Source organism: Nomascus leucogenys, chromosome 4 (assembly GCF_006542625.1).
Source record: "Nomascus leucogenys isolate Asia chromosome 4, Asia_NLE_v1, whole genome shotgun sequence".
In the NCBI taxonomy this organism is placed as follows: Eukaryota; Metazoa; Chordata; class Mammalia; order Primates; family Hylobatidae; genus Nomascus; species Nomascus leucogenys.
Window position 1 is genome coordinate 79,220,570 of NC_044384.1, and position 6,529 is coordinate 79,227,098.

General features: G+C 40.1%; 1 pseudogene; it reads left to right on the forward strand.

The window, feature by feature from the left end:
* Positions 1–559: 559 nt before the first annotated feature.
* Positions 560–1,514, forward strand: LOC100592366 (annotated as a pseudogene).
* Positions 1,515–6,529: the final 5,015 nt, after the last annotated feature.

Below are 6,529 nucleotides of genomic sequence, written 5' to 3' on the forward strand. Positions count from 1 at the left end.
TCATAAAATAATTCTTGTTTTTCCATTGTCCCTTAAAGTCAAAAGCCCACCAAGTCCAGAATGGGAGCCAGCGGTGGTAAAGGCAGACAGAGAGTGATAACCCTAATCACTGTCCTAAAGCTGTGATGCTTCATTCTTGAAAGGAGGATTCCCAGGCGTAATGGCTCACGCTTGTAATCCCAGCACTTTGGGAGGCCAAGGCGGGCGGATCACCTGAGGTCGGGAATTAGAGACCAGTCTGATCAACATGGAGAGACCGCGCCTCTACTAAAAATACAAAATTAGCCGGGAGTGGTGGTGCATGCCTGTAATCTTAGCTACTTGGGAAGCTGAGGCAGGAGAATCGCTTGAACCCGGGAGGCGGAGGTTGCGGTGAGTCGAGATCGCGCCATTGCACTCCAGCCTGGGCAACAAGAGTGAAACTCCTTCTAAAAAAAAAAATAAAAGATTTAAAGTTCTAAAGAGAGAGGCTAAGACGGGCGCAGGGCGCGCCAGCGGCCACTACTCTGCGGGCTGACGGTGGCGGCGCCGGCAGTGCGGAACGCGGGCGCCGTAAGCCATGGCTTCCTCAGGGAGAGCCGAGCTCTGGGCGCTGAACCCCTTGCGCTCGCTGTGGCTCACACTGGCCACCGCCTTCCTGCTGACCCTGCTGCTGCAGCTTCTGCCGCCCGGCCTGCTCCTGGGCCTCGCGCCCTTCCAGGACCTGATCCGCTTTGGGAAAACCAAGTGTTGGGGGGCCGCCGCGCCTCGCTGCCTGCCGCGCCTTTGATGTCCCCAAGAGATATTTTTTCCTACTTTTCCCACTTCTATATCATCTCAGTGCTGTGGAATGGCTTCCTGCTTTGGTGCCTTACTCTATCTCTGTTCCTGGGAGCATCTTTTCCATGCTGGCTTTATGGTTTGCTCAGAATTCTCAGGGCAGCACAGTTCCAGGGAGGGAAGCTGGCGCTGTCTGCATTCTTAGTGCTGGTATTTCCATGGCTGCACAGCTTACGAAAAGTGCTTCTACGTCAGTGTCTTCTCTAATGGCATGACTCACGTCGTGCAATACTGTTTTGGACTTGTCTACTATGTCCTTGTCGGCCTACCTGTGCTGAGCCAAGTGCCAGTGGATGGCAGGAATGCCTATGTAATAGGGGAAAACGCTATTGATGCAAGTGCGGTGGTTCCATATTCTCGGGATGATGATAGTCATCTGGCCATCTGCCCATCAGTATAAGTGCCATGTCATTCTTGGCAATCTCAGGGTAAATAAAGCAGGGGTGGTTATTCACTGTAACCACAGAATCCCATTTGGAGACTAGTTTAAATGTTTTCTTTCCTTACCTACTTAGCAGAGCTGATGATCTACATTTCCGTGGCTGTTACCTTTGGGTTCCACAACTTGGTGAATAGTGGTGACATATGTCTTTTTCAATCCTGCCCTGGCTGCCTTTCTCAGCCACAAATTCTACAGAAGTAGATTTGTCTCCTACCCGAAGCACAGGAAAGCTTTCCTATCATTTTTGTTTTAAGTTAACCTCAGTCATGAAGAATGCAAACTAGGTGATGGTTTCCATGCCTAAGGACAGTGAAGTCTGGAGTCCAAGGTACAGTTTCTGCAGAACTGCTTGAAACTCTCTGTTCCATTTCTATACCCCACAAGTTTTCACTGAATGAGCAGGGCAATGCCACTCAAGAAAATGAATCTCCAGTGTCTTCAAAGAAGAAATACTAATGGCAGATCTGCGATTTCTGTGTCTACTTTCTGAGATGCTGTATAAAAACCAACTGATAAAAAGTAGATGAGACTTCTCCAAGCTGCTTCACAAGCAAACTAACTAAAAATATACAAACAGTGTCACACATGCACACACACACACATACACAAAGGAAGAGATAGTGCAAGGCTCTTGTATTGGTTTGAAACCCAAGAACGTGCCAACAAACACCACAAGGCGGTGTGGAGCAACAGGCTGTTTTAATGAGCACCTGGGTGAAGACGGGCTGAGGCCTAAAATGGCGTCAGCCCCAAGTGAGGACGGGGCAGAGGTTTTATAGTTTCCTATAAACAGGAAGTGTCCCAGTTTGACGTAACTGCTACGTGATACCGGGATAGCCTCTCTCTCCAACTCCAGGAGGTACGTGTCTTCGGGCCAGCTCACTTCCTGCTTCTGCTATCTTACTGAGGTACACTGCTGGCGCAAGTCGCCTTGCACCTTGGGACTGGGCCTGAGGAGGGAGGAGTTACTCATCCCCCAAAGCTTTCAGGCCCTGGGGAGAATCTTTCAGTAAGATCATCAATGGCTGTAACAGCCTGGTAGGAATGGACTATATAATAATATAGCAGGTGCTCAATAAATATTTGTTGCATTTCAGTAAAAGCAGAATAAACTTTCAAAATAATAAAAGGCTGAGTGCGGCGACAGAAACCTGTAATCCCAGCGTTTTGGGAGGCCGAGGTGGGCAGATCGCTTGGGTCCAGGAGTTCGAGACCAACCTGGGCAACATGGCAAAATCCTGTCTCCATCAAAAAATGTAAAAATTCGCCAAGAGCGGTGGCACGCACCTGTAGTCCCAGCTACTTGCGGGTAGGCTGAGGTGGAAGGATCGCTTGAGCCTGGGAGGTCAAGCATGCAGTGAGTCAAGATCACACCACTGCACTCCAGCCTGGGCAACAGAGCAAGACACTGTCTCAAAATAATACATAATTTTACACCAAAAGTTTCAGGGAAAAATGAGTTGCTGGAGTTAGTTTATACTTTCATGCGTTACCACAAAGATCTCCAGTTATATAACTATCAATAGCCATTTCCACTCATCTTCCCCTCGAATCATAGCCTAACGGAATGTTTTGAAAGCTCCTTTAATATTTTTTACGTGTTTGAAGGGAGCACTTCAAAAGTGAAAGCATCAGAACATAAAATATTTTTATATTTATGCATAGCAAGCCTTCTTGAATGGAAATGACACACTCTGGATTGAATAATACTGTAGCCTCATTCATATGTAGTTATTTAAATTGGATTAATGTCTGTGTGAGTTTATTTGAACTAACAGAATGTGTCTGAAGATATTCAGGAATGAAGTTTATATTTAAAATAGCTTATGTTAAAGAAAATACCTGTGATTAATTCAGAGGGAAATAAATGCATGGTATAAAAGAAAACCCAAAACTTGAAAAATAATACTGTAGCCTGGACAACACAGTAAAAACTGCACATTTGCGCAGCATAAGATCTTCTGGCTTATTGGCTGAGGTGTTAAATTTATTCCTTTTATGCAGATATCCTATTACAGTCAGCCAAGCACTAAAGCTTTGCATTTATATGTACTTTGCTATGGGGGAAAGAACCTTATGATTAATAAGACACATATCAAATGCATACCAAATAATCCCCACCCCCATCCCTGGAGCTGTAACCCAAAACTGTTAAACTAAAAATCTTTTTAGTATATCTTTAAATACATGCATGTCAAGAACATTCAAAAGTTCTTACAGCAATTCTGATAGAACATTTTCTCTCCCAACAATTAACACCACTTAATTAAGATTAATCCATGGCCCAGTCTATTTAAATAAATCCCATATTTATTTTACTTATTTAGAATTTGCCATTCTCAGGAACAAAACTCTTTGTACACTGGAAATGAAAAGCATGTTGCAGTTTGCTCTTAATTTCCACGTGAATGTCACGCATAATTTTAAATAAATTATTTGGGGAAAAATGTATTTTATTTTTAGCATGCAATTTTATGCCCAGGTTAGACTAGGGATTTGGCTGATGTTCTGGAATCTCACTGTACTGTTAAGTAATGAGCATGCTCCATGACACACCCTGTCAGGGGTTGTGAGAAAGCTGTAGTGTTCAGTTTCCCACCCGTTTCCTTTTCCTACTGTCTCTCTCTGACTCATCCCTGCTTCTTACTTTCCCTTTTCCTTCTTTGCCCAAACATTACATTTCTAGGCAAAGATAAAAGAGGAAATAGTGATGTCCTGAAAGGGATTCAGAACAAAGAAGCATGGTGTTTGGTGAAAGCTTCACCTATGGGAAATAATTGAAAATTGTGCTGTGCTTGCAATGTCAGAATCAGTACTGTTTTTTTGTGTTGGTGAAAATATTCCATGTGCCTAAAGGGAGAGCATCAAAGAGTTTGCAAATTCTTCACAAGGATCCAGAAATAGCTTAGAGGTGGGGAGTCATGATTTTCCTGTTGGCTTAGTTGAATAGCCATAATCTTTCATTTTCTACTACCACTAAGTTAGGGGGAATGACATTGAACTACCTCATTAGCAGCCTTGCCTGGATTAACTACTGATTGGAAAAGTGTGCTGAAAATAGCCTTTGTTTTTGTTGAAGCTCATCCTACACACTAACATTTGCTTGCAGTAAGCATGGATTATTTTGTCTCTGCCAAGCTATGTTCTGTATTAGATTTTTACTTCAATGTGTGGTTATTGCTAGAATTCCTACAAAAATGCCTTTGCAGATATTTTTGTATGTAGTTTAATAGATATTTGGTTTATGGAGGCTGTTACATTTGCATAAAGTACCTGAAAACTCAAGAACCATTGATAAGTGAGATCTCTCAAAATGAGCTGATATATTAAAGAGGACCTTAAAACAGAAAAAAGTAAATATATATAAAAAAAAGTTCTAAATAGAGAAAAAAAGCACTTCCATTGATCCCCCGCCCCCCTGGATTGGTCCCATCCATGGGAAGTTATCTGTATCTTATACATTTATGTACATATCCTCCATTTTTGAAAGATAGGGTTATAAAAGAATAAAATTTCAGAAATAAATAGTGTCTAGGTAGGTAACATGAAAAAGAAAAATTATGAAAACTAAGGTAGTTTGGAAAGCCTAAACCATTTTTTGAGGGTATAGTCCATATTTAGCCAAAGCACAAATGTACATCTTCTAATTTTCAAAACAATGCAGAAGTTTAGTATAAAATTTCCAGCTTTTTAATGTTAGTTATAAAACATTTAAAAAGCAATAGTAATAGGAAAGAGTAGTCAATATTTGATCTTTGATAATGGAATAAATGAAGCAAAATGACTGTCGTATGGTAGCTGCTCAATACGTGTTACTTGGTTTACGGTTTATGGAGGCTGCAACATTTGCATAAAGTACCTGAAAACTCAAGAACCATTGATAAGTGAGATCTCTCAAAATGAGCTGATATATTAAAGAGGACCTTAAAAAAGAGGACCTTTTGCACACTAGTTCCAAAATACTTGCTGACTGCAGGACAGCTGTTTTGGTTGCTAAGCCCTGAACTTCCCTTCACACTCAGGCGGACTCTGGGAGTATTCACTTTATTGTCTGCCTTGAAGTTTCCATTTCTCTAAGGAGCTCTGTGAGTCTATGATGGCCCTTCAGAGAATATGTGACACAAAACACCACATTCTTTGCCAACTATTCATGTTGTATCTTTCTACTTTTTGACCTTTTACTCTTTTAAGAAACTGGCCATGTGTAGAAGCGGAACATGCTTTTCTTGCTTTGCCCTACCATTGCCTGATATATTCATGTAAGTAGCTCCAGACACTCCAGGGAGTTTACCTATGGAACCTTCCAGGAGAAGAGGCTCCCCCTGTGCCATTCTGGCTTGAAGCTTCCTCATATAAGGTGCTGCATCATTTGCAATGAGTAGGAAAACATGTAACAAATCTCCAGAGTCATCTGATTTCAGTATCTAATACCTCCAATCACTGGGTGACAGAGTTTAGTCACAGAAAGCCATCAGCTTATGATAGTTGAGGTAATTCAATGTCCGTCTTACATTTAAAAGAATGAGGCAAAATAATTTTTTTATGGTAATATACATATCTGGAACAGCCAAAGGGACTGGCTTTAAGTAAATTTAAAATAGTAAGAGAAATCAGTAAATTATCATTTTAAAAGTAATGACAGTCTATAGAATTAATGTGTTTAATATACATGCATATTAAACATAAAATATAGAAAATGCATGACATGTATGATATGTACTATATATAGAAACTACATACAATGATCACAAGCATAATAAGTACATTTCTTGTTCATTATAGGTTACAAATATTGCAGAAATGAAATTTTGGTCACAGTAGCAAACAAATATACAACATTTAGAAAAGAAATGTAAGACACATGCAGCACCTTTAAAGAGGAAGTCTTAAAAAATCTGGAATATAACAAGATTGAATAAAGAGAGATAATACATTGCTACTGGATAGGTAATACTATATAAATATGCCAAATTTTCTTTAGTAAATCTAAAAATTTTATGGAATTCCAATAAAAATAACAATGGGAACTTTTGGGGTAAACTAATACAATGGTTGTAAAGTTGATTCAAAAGAATAAACATAGCAGAAGTTCCAATAATTTTTTTTAAAAGGAAGTGAGACTTTTTTCTATATTAAAATATATTATAAAACTAGAGTGTTTACACACTTTGATAGTGATGCAAGAATAGATACTCAAAAGAGCAAAGAAACTTCAGGAACAGAACTAAATATATAATGAAATACTATGTAATTATTGGCTAATTAGAA